Here is a 13,301-nt window from a genome sequence, read left to right as displayed (position 1 = left end):
CGGTGGCGCCGGATAGGAAGAATCGGTAGGACCGAGTTTGGCTTAGGGTTTAGGTCATAAGTGGAAGTGGGAAAGTAGCTGAGGGTTTTGGAGTATATCACTAAGCACATGAAGCAAGAGGCTCATTAAGCAACACCTCATCCCTCCTTGATAGTATTGGCTTTTCCTAAAGACTCAATGTGATCTTGGATCACTAAAATGTAAAATGAGGAGTCTTGAGCTTGAAGCTTTAGCCAATCCTTTGTCCTTAGCATCTTGAAGGAGTTCCCACAACCTTTAGTCCATGCCACTCCATTGTTGAACTTATTTGAAACATGCTAGATCGAAATGTTAGTCCAACAAGAGATATGTTGTCATCAATTATGAAAACCACCTAGGAAGCACTTGTGCTTTCAGTCTATCCAGCTGCCTGAGCCATGTTGAAGTTGAATGTGAAAACGTTGTGAGACCCGTGGAGGCTACAATTGCAATCACTATATTGAAGGGGGCCTGCAATCTCGGGCAAGTATCAGCTTGGGCTGAAGGGAACTACAGGCAGCGTATTATTCTGTATAGCAGTGGTGATTCAGGCCGTGCTGCTGGCGGCCCTGTGGCCTTGGCACGCCATGTGGTGGCTGTCCCAGTGGATAAGAAGGTGGTGGTCAGCCTTGTCAGTCTTATCGACGAATGCAGCTATGTCGACGGTCTTACCGAGGAAGGCGAGGAAGGCGAGGACGCTTTCATCACTCTGAGGCCTTCGTATCAGGGCCGTGTTTACAAGATGGGATGGGGTCAGGTGCAGGTGCAAGTCCTGTGGACTGCGGTTCCAAAGAGCAACAAATACAAGATGGATGTTGTTGGAAATGTGATGCTCTTACACTAGCATGATGGATGTTGGTGTGTAAGCTGGATCATAATCCTACTTGTAATTTAAGACTTGACATGGGAAATCTGCTGTGAAGCAAATTTGAGTGCTAACTAATTAGTGCTTGTAATTTTATTCTTATCAAGTTGGATAATGGGTTATTACTGGGAGAGGAGCAATTACAACTGGAGTTGAGTTTTCCTTTTTCCTTTCTAAAAAGCACTAGCATTGCATGCTATGCTGGTACTACTTTCATGCTATTTTAGAAAATTGAGTTTTCCTCCACATCTAGAAAAATCGAGTTATCACAGCAATAGCCCCTCTCCATTCCCCCACTCAGATAGCACAATTTGGGACAGATGTTCACCGGTTGCTCTAGATTACACATAAACGTTTTAAAGTTTTAACTACAGGAAAATTCCACCCCAAAATATGCTCTAGATTCTCTCATGATCAAAATATGTGTTCCTGAGGAACCAATGTGTTGATTTTGAGATCCAGTGCGAGTGTCGTGATTGAATTACATCTACAAAGTAAATTTAACCACAAAAACAGGCTCAAATTGGCACCACACTTCAGTTTCATATATATCACATAAACCACATACATATTAATTCAATAGATGTTTGTCTAGTCGAAATAACACCTTAAATTTTGGATACCGTCAGAAAAAACAGCAACTTTTATCACAGCAATAGCCGCTGGTTTGCCACAACCTTAATCATATTAGATCTCTTCCTTATAGGGACAGCTGTCCAGGCAACTTTCACCTCCACTTCAGCACAGCCCATCCTCCGATTGACCATTTCTTGGGAATGACCTAGAGTGAGGGCAAGGTGTTCAAGTGCATCGCCACCCACAATAAAGAGCGCCAGCTTCTGCTCCCGTGTGACAGCAACAACACGACGATTCAACGGAACAGAGCCACCGTCACCGATTACCGTCGGGCCACCCGCTGCTTCGTATAGAATGATATGATCCTTGAAGTTTCCAGGAGTCGAAGCAGCTACCTTTGAGATATTGCACGGCCCCTTCAAAACATTTATTTCAATTGTGGCTTCCACAGGCCAGTAGACCTGTGCACATAACAACTCCACCCAACTCAGCCAACTACCTAGCCCAAGAGTCATGGTCACCTTGCCTTCACAAAGATGGACCGAATCGAATTCTACCATGCCTTTGCTAAAGTCTTTGTCCGCACAACCATCACACTTGATCTTTAAATCGATCTCAAAATAAACACTGCTTCCCGGGACAAGCCCTCGACACGGATCTGTCAAAGATAACATATCATCCTGCAAAAAAAAAATAAGTTGGAAATTTTGCGTTGGACACCACCAAGAGTCAAACACGAGTACGGAATAAAGACGCATACTGGCGAGCTGATGTGTTGGGGATCGTCCCTTTCACGCCGAAACAGATAGACACATCTGTAGTCCACAGAGTCCCTTGCAACAACGGTGCCAAATATGTCGACCGGAAAGCCAACATCTGATTCCCTTACCTTCAAGGAAACGACATTGACACATGATCTCACGACCGACTCACGCGTTGGCGTTTTGTTGTTAAGCGGTGGGCCACGGGAAAAGCTAGCTGTGGATAAAGGCCACGATCACAAATCAAAGCCAGCATACAGTGTTTGCATCCAATAAAGACCTTAAAGAAAAAGTACGTAATGGAACGAATAATCATCAAAATACTCACTCTCTTTATCCAAGTCAAAGAAGGCTAGGTTGAAGTCGTTGAATCGATGACGTACTAAACCATTGATCTTGGGCTCGTATCCGGTGAACTCCTGGCAACGAACTATGTGGAGAGCCTGTAAGGCTTTATCTACCAATTTTAGCTCTAGGTTCCACCAATTTGCAATGATTCCCATAGCTGCCAAAGCCTGCTCACCAACACCAAAGATTACATGATGGTAAGATTTTGCATCCAAGCCACCAAGGAATAATAAGACTAGATAATGGTACAGTTTTGTTGTTGGTGTCAAAATGAAGACATCATCAAGTGGTATTGCATCTGAAGAGTGAAAAGACATCATAAAGGGACATACCGTGTGGCTAGCACAAGATCCACTTGAATGCTCTTCATGTAATTGCGGAGTGAAGACACCCCTGATGTTTAGTATATCACAGATCTCATGTGGCGACTTGCCCTTAATCTTATTGCCGAGAGTCTGACAGGTCAGTGCAAGCAGTCCTTCGATTTTAAGTTCGTTGGAAGCCTGTTAATAGTAATACAGTGCTTAAAGACGTGAAGAAAAAAAATATGGTGCATGCACACAGTTGCTGATTGTCATTGGAGAAGATAGAGGAAACAATAAAGGACGCGTCTAGCGAGCAGCCGTGCGCTCGCTAGCGCTCCTCGGCAGCCGGCTGTATTAGGAAATTTTTTGTCCCATCTCTTGATTAGATAAGTCCGCTGATTCCAGAGACCAAAATCGAAAAGCATCATCCACTCGCCTTCACGCTGGCCCAAGTTCTTTTTCATATGCTCTGCCATGCCAGTAATAAAGTAAAAAGGCAATTAATTGCATTCCAAAAAATTCAAAAAGCTATAACTTACGAATTACATGTCAAAATTAAAATCCGTTTCCACCATCGGAACCCTCGCGACGAGATCTTTAAAAGTAGACCCCATTTATATATGTTTCGATGAACTTTTTTCATTGCCAACTGGTTGTACTAGATGGTGCAACTTTTATACTATGAGATGCAACTATTTTTTAGACCACCGTTTGTGCTACCACAACCAATTATAATACAACGTGATGCAATTTTAGTGCTACATGAACCAACTTCACGTAATGAGCAGTTGGCCGAGCGGAAGTAGAGGGAGGAGAGAGGCGTCCTAGGCAGCATCAATCAAGGTAAGTTCCCTTTTGGCTCCAGATCCTCCCTTCTTCACTTCCCCTTCCCCTTTGCCTCTGGATCTACCACCAATCTTCTCCTAATTGAAGGGAGTAGCAACAGTAATCTAATGTCTCTGTAATTAAACACCACTTTATGCAAGTAGACCCAGTAGCAAAACCAACTTCTGCCTGGATGTGTGCAAATAGACACAAGGGAGTAGTTTTGCAAAAAAAAATGTGCAACAAACAGCCCAGACTAGAAACATGGAGTGGATGTAGTGTCTGTGCAAATAGAAGTCCATATTTGTGCAACTAAATCGTGGATCCAAGCCAACTTTTTCTACAATGTGTGCAACCAACAGCCAAAACTATAAAGGAGTAAATATATTTGCACACTAAGCATTAATCCAATGACATCTTTCCTGCAAAATATGTGCAACAAACAACCCAGACTAGAAAGATGGATTGGGTGTACTGTTTGTGCGAAAAGAAGCACATATTTGTGCAACTAAGCCATTAGTCCATAACCAACTTTCCTGCAATATGTGTGCAAAAAAAACATCCCAGACTAGAAAGATGGATTGGGTGTACTGTTTCTGAACATATTTGTGCAACTAAGCAAGGGTCCAAGCCAACCTTTTTATGCAAATGTACAACAAAACAACCCAGACTGGAGACCATCTGTTCTAATCTTTTGGTTGTTGGTTGCACACATTGCAGGAAAAGATGGTTTTGGATCCATGTTTAGTTGGCACAAATATGGGCTTCTATTTGCACAGACACTACATTCAGTCCATCTTTTCCTGCAAAAAATGTGTACAACCAACACACATACTAGATGAAACTAAAAAAGACTGAGTTTGCTGTCTGCAAATATAAACATATAATTGTGCAACTAAATTTGTATCCAAATCCCAACTTTTTCTATAAATGTGTGCAGCAAAGAAACCAGACTAGAAAAAGCACAAGAACAATATTAAAAATGAGCGTACAAATAGGCTTGTCTCACACAAATTGCAAATAGGGGGAATATGTTCTATAGGATGTTACTAAAAGTAAATAGGAAAGAAGATGAAATTATTTTTCTTGTCATGAGAAAAAGGTGCCAAAGGTGATCACATTCCGACTTGAGCACATGCGGTTTTGCAAAACAAAAGGAGCCAAAGGTGATTAGTTAACATTGCACACAAAATATATGTTCTTCTGAAAAACTAGATAAAAAAGGTTGACGATGCCAACTTGATATTATGTTAGTTGTGCAACTACAAAATGCATAGGATGCCAACTAAAATAGTTATTCTTGTGCAACTAGAAAGGTTGAGGATGTTAACTAGTTAGATGCTATTGTGTAACTAGAAAATGCTCAGGATGCCAACTAATTAATACTCATGTGCAACTAGAAAGGCTGAGGGTGCCAAGTCATTAGATACTCTTGGGAAACCCTCAAAAATTTGAAGATGGGACTAAAAAATTAGTTACTCTTGTGCAACTAGAAAGGTTGAGGATGTCAATTACTTGGATAATGTTTGTGCAAGTAGAAATGCTGAGGATGCCACCTAATTGAATACTATTGTGCAACTATAAATATTGAGGATGCCAATTAATTAGATACTCGAAAAAAAATATTCATCGCTTGCATGACCAATCAAAAATTGCACATTCAGGTTTCAGGCTTCTAGAAGAAATGCTGAGGGTGTCAACGCAGCTACAAAAAGACTAAGGGTGTCAACTAGTTGGATGGTATTGTGCAACTAGAAATGCTGAGGATGCCAACTAATTAGGTACTCTTGTGCAACTAGAAAAGTATGAGGATGCCAACTCACTTAGATACTCTCTGGGACACGTCATCATCCTCTCCATCCCCGTCATTATCAGTGCCACATGGTTCCTGCTTAGCACCCCGTTTTGAGTCCCGCCGAAAGGTCCTATTTGGAGAACCCTACAATGAACAAAAAAGATTGAACTACTGAGAGGGTAAAAGAGAAGAGCATAATTAATGGTCATGGGATAAAAGAAAAAGAAAATATGAACCTTTGTTTCACTGCCAGGCACCTCTCCTTCACCAACCAATTTGTCTCTGCAAAACAGAAAAAGAACAAACGTATTTGTCAAATTAACAAAACTGCCACCCAGAAACAGTTATACTACTTGGTTCGCAAGTCAATCAAAACAACTTGGATAAGGGGACCTGCCTAGTTGCAAAAAAAAAGGCTACAAAATGCCTTTGTATCACCGTGTGATCCACATCGTTTGCATGCTCACTGTGCAACTAAAAAAATAGCAGCCTTAGAAAGACTACCCTGGTTGAATTAAAATAAAAGTTGCACATGATTTGCTGCCTAGTTGTACAAAAAAACTGCCAGCCAAAAACAAAAAATTCCATCAAAAACAAAAAGTTAGGTTGGCTATTTTTAAACATGAAGTTGGCGAGTTCAATATAACAGGTTGCACAAGGGAAGCTGCCCCGGTTGCACAAATGGCTAAAAAACATTCACACAAAATCTGCGAAAACTTCTAAATAACTAACCCTAAGACCCCTAACGTTGCAACATCGGACAAGGATGTCCCGTGTTGATACTGCCCAGTTTTTGGTGGACATGCATGGAGTGGCGGTTCATAGTACAACTCCAAATAAGACACTACAATCACAACTGAAAAGAACGTATGAATAAAAATATGTTGCTTTGGTGCAAGTCTGGTAACAAAAATGTTTCAGTGCTCCGACGTCCTGTGGCGGAGACGTTATCTAGCCGACATAGTATCACTACATTATGCAACTTCTCAAAGGTCGTATCCAACTGAGAACTACTATGTGTGCAACTACAACTACTGTGGATACCAAAAAAATGTGACTAGCAAAAAAAAAGATAAACTTAAGCAAAATCATCATCTAGCCAACTTAGTATGGCTGTGTTGTGCAATTTCGCAATGATCGTGTCCAACTTAGACTACAACCATGACCAACTTAGTACAACTGTGTTCTATCAAAACTATTTCCATTGTCTATAATAATCCTACAATAGTTCAGACTATTTCCATGTCCTAACTGAAAATGATTTAGCGAAAGTTTCAGTAAACTGTTCGTCAGACTAGTACAGTAGTTTCGAACACTGTTTTCCAAGCACAAGGAGATTAGCACTGACTCAACTGCAAACAGCACTGCTATACACACGATTTTATACACATGATTTGTGGACGACGCTAAAATTACAGCGTACGATGCATGGCAGCAGCACTGGTGCATCGTTGGATATGATTGTCGGCTGTATGTCATGCGTGCAGTTTCGGCTACACATCAGTTTGGAACTGCAGATATGAGGAGAAGAGTAGGGAGTTTAAGGCCTCGATCTGACCAGATGGCGTCAAGACGGAGCGAGATTCGATCCCCGCGGCTGTAGCGCACTCACCTAGGGCTCCCTCGAAGCCAAGGCATGCTGGCCGGCCGCGGGGGCGCGGGGGAGAAGGAGGGATGGCCGGCGTCCTCGCCGAAGATGAACTGGATGGAGTCGATCGAGTCGGGGCGAGATCCGAGGCCCGCGGTTGTGGCCCATGCTTCTAGGGCTCCCTCGGCATGCGGGCGATTGTCGGGGAAGCGGGGGAGAAGGAGGGCTCGCCGGGGTCGCTGCGGCGGCGGCCGCCGCCTCGCCTCGGCTTGGTGGAGAGAGTGAGCGAGCGGAGGGAAAGAAGGAACCAGAGCCGCTGTGAGCGAGCGGAACAAAGGGTTGTCGGCTAGCGCGGCCGCTCGTTTCCACCAGATGGTGGCCGGCTGCTTTTTAGATTTTAGGAACAATAAAGGCGCAAAACACTGCTTATGTAGGGTAGTCAGCAGAAAATTGCTTTTCCGAGAATACATTCACAGACTCTTTGTGCGTCATTTGCGAACTAGGGATATTAGGCTTGGCTAGACAATCATAAACTCACTCATACGTATGAAACACAACACACATAATAATCTAATAACATGTAATGTTGGTTCTTTTTATTTACTGATGAAGGAGAAATAGATTTATGTGTAAGAACGTTTGTACCCAAACAATAGCTCCACCGGTATTTTTTGCGAAAACAATATGGAAGGCCCCTACCGAAGTTCAAAAAGGCGCTATTAATCATTGTTTTTAAGCCGTCCCTAATGTGTCGCTTAGGCGTCAAGGTGCTCCCAGGTCACAGGGCATCGGCCTTGCCTTATGCATATGCGTAAGGCGTCCGCCTAGGCACCATTCTGCCCGCCTTAGGCAAATCAGGACGCCTCAGGCAGGGCTGGGACTTCAGGCGGGAAACAGATTCTGGGCGTGAAGAAAAGAATGGGAACCAGAGTTCTTGGTGCCAACAGTTACGAGCAGGGGGAGAGACAAATCGAACTAGTTCCAGTTTTCCCCCATCCCTACCTTTGGCGGCTGGAGCTGAGCTTCTCCCCCCTCCTCCTCTCCGGCACCTCCCCCTCCCCCTCCTCTCCTGGCAGATCCTCCTCCCACTCCTCTCCTACAGCTTCACCCCTCCTCTCTGGCAGATCCTCCTCCCGCTCCTCTCCTACAGCTTCACCCCTCCTCTCCGGCAGATCCTCCTCCTCTCTAGGACAGCAGGCAGCAGCAACCAGCTTCTCTCCCTACTCTCCGGCAGATTATGCTGCTTAGAACTCTCAAAGTCATCGCCGATGCCTTGCCTTACACCTTAGCGCTTAGGCGCCCCCCAGCGCCTTGCCTCACCTTACCGCCTTAAAAACATTGCTATTAACCATGTGCACTCAGAAACGCGTGATGCACACCTAGGCAGAGTGCCTTTCTAGGTGAAGCGCGATTCGGCTGGGGAACAGCGAGAAAATGGGATCAACGGTCAGGGCGGGACATACCAAAACCTAGGCTCGTTTTAGCTCTCTGCCGCCCTTGTCCTCTTCTTGCCTCTTGGCTTGCTGCTGTTGGTAACAGTCATGGTCTTTTGCTGCTGCTGTGCATTGTGGCTGCTGGTCATGCTCCCTAGCTAGTGTGCTATGTATGTAGCTGCAGTTCAATGAACAGGGGGGAAGATTTGGTATTCTTATGTTTTTGTGGCTGAGAACTACTACTTCACAACCCATGTTCTGCCCGCAATGTACGCACAATTTAGGCCTAGCGCCTCCCTGAACTTTGGCCCCGACTGCGCAATTTTGGTAAAAAAAATAACAAACAAATTACTCAAGCAACAGCACTTTCAATTTGTGGGGAATCGAGATAGAATTTCTCAGATATATAAAAGGGTAATATACTTCCCTCCGTACCAAAATAAGTGTCGCTGAGATGGGACCGGAGGGAGTAGATAATTGGATTTTGTGTGACAGACAGAATCAACAACAAATTTAATTGCTGAAGCTTACCAGGATGAGATCGTATAGTGTCTCGAGGCCCGGGTCGCCGATGAACTTGGCGATGAACTTGGCGTCCCAAGCGCTGACATCGTAGCCGTCGGAGTAGGCGTGCTTCTTGCAGTACTGGAAAACCTTGGTGAGTGTTTTGCCGCCGACGTCGACGCGGATGGGCTTGCCGTCGCGATGACCCAGGATTGGCTCGCCTCCAGGTCCGACACCACGAAATTCATGCCGTCCTCGCTCTGGACTAGGAACGTCTTCGTCGCCCCCTCCTCCGCCGCCATCTTTTTTTCTCCCCCCTGCGCCGCCGCCGCCGCCGCCGACTTCTTTCTCCCCACCTGGCGGCGGATTGGATAACCTAACCGAGCGAGCGAGCGAACGATCGATTCGCCGTGGACCTATAAATAAATATATCGGGCTGGGCTGTGGACAAGGCCTCCGATTCCAGCTCCGAGACCGACCCACCCACAAGGAGGATTTCCTCAGCAAATATTTTCTTTAGGCCAATCGCACGACACTTCTTGTATCCCACAATATGTGGTTTTTGTTGAATATATAAAACTTGGCTTTGCCCTAAAAAAGCAAATATTTACAGGCATGAATATTTTTGTTACAGGCATTAACAACTACCTCTCACAAAAAAAGGCATTAACAACTAAACAACAACACTAGGCCCGATTTTAAAAAAAATCAAAACGCAAAAAATATTTTTTTATAAAAAAATAATGTTTTTCAAACGCGAGCCATTTTCATATTTTCTGGAAAAATAAAATAAAAGCTCAAACATTTTTCAAAATCCCAAACTGATTTTGAATCTATGAACTTTCTTTGAAAATTCTGAACAAAAAATAAAAAACAATAACAGTTTTTGATACTACAAACTAAATTTGTAAACGCGAGAATTTTTTGGATTTTGTAAATTTTCTGAACAAATTAAAAACAACAGCATATGTTGAAATTCCAAAAAAATATTTAAAATATTACAATATTTCTAAAAAGGAAAATTAAACTTTAAAAGTAAATTAAATAAATAAAATTATTATTTTTTAAAAGAGAAGCAAAACAGTGAAAAATGAAGAAGAAAAATGGGAAAACCAAATAAAATAAAACAAGCATAAACGAAACAGTTCAGGAACCAAAACCAAAACGAGCATACAAGTTTAAACGGGTCGGCTCAACTGATAGCTAGCTTCACTGGTTCTCTGCAAGCGTTCGGCATTTTGATGCTTATCACATGGCCGAAACATAACTCACGACAGATTATCCAAAAGTAAAATGAGCATAGAGGTCAGCAGTGATTAGTCTTGGCCATGGGCAGCCCGGCCCGAAAAAGCCCAACCCGGCCTGGCCCGATGCCGCTCCCGGGCTAGGCCCGTGCCCATCGTTTTCGCGTTTTCCTAAAGGACGGGACGGGCCGGCCCGAAGCCCGACAGGCTTTTACGTGTTTGGGCCGGGCTCGGGCCCAGAAAATAGGCCCGACAGCCGGCCCTGGGTTTTTTGTGTCGGGCTTGGCTAGGCCCGGCCCGACGTATGGCCAGGTATAGCAGTGATGCTCGATAGCAACAAAGGATTTAGTAGACCAATTTGCCCTTCTGCAAAAGGACTACGTCTGGTTGGAAGGCCTTGTGAAGTTGTGATTGAACACACAAGATAAACTCTCTCTGTCCTATTCTCCTCGACAATTGATTCGCCGACCAGTGTCGATTGTTGACATCAGATTTTGGCATGACCTATAAGGCAAATAAGATGACCTCGAGTAAAAGGGTTTTCAGCATGAAAAATTTCACGTCGCCAAGTGGAACAATTTTGATGTTTCGCTTATCATCATCCGACCTTATCTTAGGGACCGAAATTATACTCCGAGTGGCAAATTTAGTGTTCCAAGTGCTTTTCGGTCGATTAAGCCTTCAAGACGACCTCGGATGAAGGAGCGGTCAATATGGATTGTCTTCGTCTCGTCGAGGTAATCGATTTTCATATATAAATCATCTCAATCCTAGTTTATATGCAAAAAAATTGAAAGAACAAAATTTGGTATTGTGAACAATTTCTTCTTGAACAAAATTTGAAAACATGGACAATTTTGAAAAATCCCCGAACACCTTTTCTGGAAAACACGAATGTATTTATTTTTATTTTTATTTTAATAATCAAGTTTCAATAAAAATATAATTTGCACCATTTAAAAATGTTCATGCATTTCAAAATAATGTTTTGTGATGTTTCAAAAGTAATAATATACAATGGACCAAAACCGTAACATGCAAGTAAATGTTCGTGATAATTTTTTAAAAGAAACTTCACGTATTTAAACAAGACATGTCATTTTCTAGGAAAAAATTATGCAATGTAAATAAAATGTTTGTATAATTTTTTTGAAAAGTTTCATACCATTTAGAAAAATGATTAGTGGGAAATTGAAAAATGTTTGGCATGTATTACAAAAAGTGCCCGGGCTTGTGTTCGAAAAAATATTCATCATGTATTTAAAAAATGTTCAATTTGTGGTAAAAAATGTTTCCCATATATACAAAAAATTATACGATGTGTATTACAAAAGCGAACATGTATTTGCAAAAAAATACAACTATATAGGGGTACTAGGTTGGGAACGAGTAGCATGGCGAGAGTGGACATGCAATTATGCCAGGCATTAGTTGCATGTTTGGCTTCGACATGCAACTGAGTCAGATGGGTTTACATGTTGGGTTTGGACATGGAACTAGGGGTCAGGGCAAGTTGTGTGTTGAAAGAAAGCACAAGCCTATTTGTGTGACAAAGGATGGGCTTGCAACTGGGCAACTACGAGATGAGTTGCGAGTTGAGGATGGACATACATCTGGGATAACTACAAATCATGAGGCCAGTTGCGAGTCAAGAGTGAAGTTGTGAAAGTGCGTTATATCGACTAGAGGGGGGTGAATAGGCGATTTTTACGAATTCTTCACTAAGGAATTTCAAGGTGAGGAAATTCCTAAGCGAAGAACTACTTGCAACGGAATAAGTACTCAGATGCTAACATAACAGAACAGAAGCATGGTCATCATGATGAAATGAAAGCAAGCACATAGTACAGAAAGCGTAAACACAGGATAAAGCAGTATGAAGACAAACAGACTGAAGAAATTGAACTGAGGAAATTGAGAAAGTCTTCAGTCAAAGTCTTCAAACAGATATGAACAAGCACACAACACAATAATGAGGAAATGAAAGACTTGAGGAAATAGAACCAGTTGGCTTGGTGAAGACAATGATTTGGTAGACCAGTTCCAACTGTTGTGACAGTTGTACGTCTGGTTGGAGTGGCTAGGTATTTAAACCTGAGGACACACGGCCCCGGACACATAGTCATCACCGTATTGTCCTTGAGCTAAGGTCACACAGACCTCGCCCAATCACTCATGGTAAGTCTTCAGGTGACGTCCAAACCTTCACAAACTCGGTCACTCGGCGATCCACAATTTCCTCTTGGATGCTCTAGACCATGACGTCTAACCGTCTGGAAGATGCACAGTCTTCAAAGGTAACAAGCGTCGGATCCACGCAGGATCAATCTCTTCAGTGATGCTTAATCACTTTGGGTTTGTGGGTGTTTGGGTTTGGGTTTTCCTCACTTGATGATTTTCGCTCAAAGTCCTCAGAGGATGGGATGCTCTCAAATGACAAGTGTCAGTTTCTCTCGGAGCAACCAACCGGCTAGTGGTTGTATGGGGCGGCTATTTATAGCCTAGGGAGCAGCCATTACTTGTAGGCAATTTGGGACAGCTGGGTAGATATTTTGGGACAGCTGGCGCGTAGCACAGCAACGGTCGGAAATTTGAGGCTCAAATTCCCCTCAGGGCTATCATGTTCCTCACTTGTAGGCAATCCGCACTGGCGAATTCCTAACTCCTCAGTCAGAACAAATTCCTCAGAGACCAGAAGAGCTTCGTCTCTGTCACTGAAGAAATTGACTGAAGTGTATGAGATTTCCAATGGCTTCACTTGAAGGGTTTGGGTCAGACTTCGTAAACCGGGTCTTCACATGGCCCAGGGCTCCCTAGCGCCTTGTCGGCAGGCCGATATCTTCCACAACCGGAAGCGCCGGCGAGCTCCCTTAAGCTGCTCCGCAAGCTCTCCAAGGCCCTCGGGCATGGAGTGGGAAGGCCATAAGGCTTGGGCAACGCCTCGCATCGCCTGCCGAACTCGCTCGTGCAGTTGCAAGAGATCGGGAAGAAGGTCACCGTAGAACCAGGCATCTCCTCTGCAGGACAACCTGTTAGCAT

At 43.5% G+C, this 13,301-nt stretch overlaps 1 pseudogene; it reads right to left on the bottom strand.

The window, feature by feature from the left end:
- Positions 1 to 1,404: 1,404 nt before the first annotated feature.
- On the bottom strand, positions 1,405 to 9,405 carry LOC119356791 (annotated as a pseudogene).
- Positions 9,406 to 13,301: the final 3,896 nt, after the last annotated feature.

The sequence above is a fragment of the Triticum dicoccoides genome, chromosome 2A, assembly GCF_002162155.2.
Source record: "Triticum dicoccoides isolate Atlit2015 ecotype Zavitan chromosome 2A, WEW_v2.0, whole genome shotgun sequence".
NCBI lineage: Eukaryota > Viridiplantae > Streptophyta > Magnoliopsida > Poales > Poaceae > Triticum > Triticum dicoccoides.
This window is presented reverse-complemented; position numbering and strand designations above follow the sequence as displayed.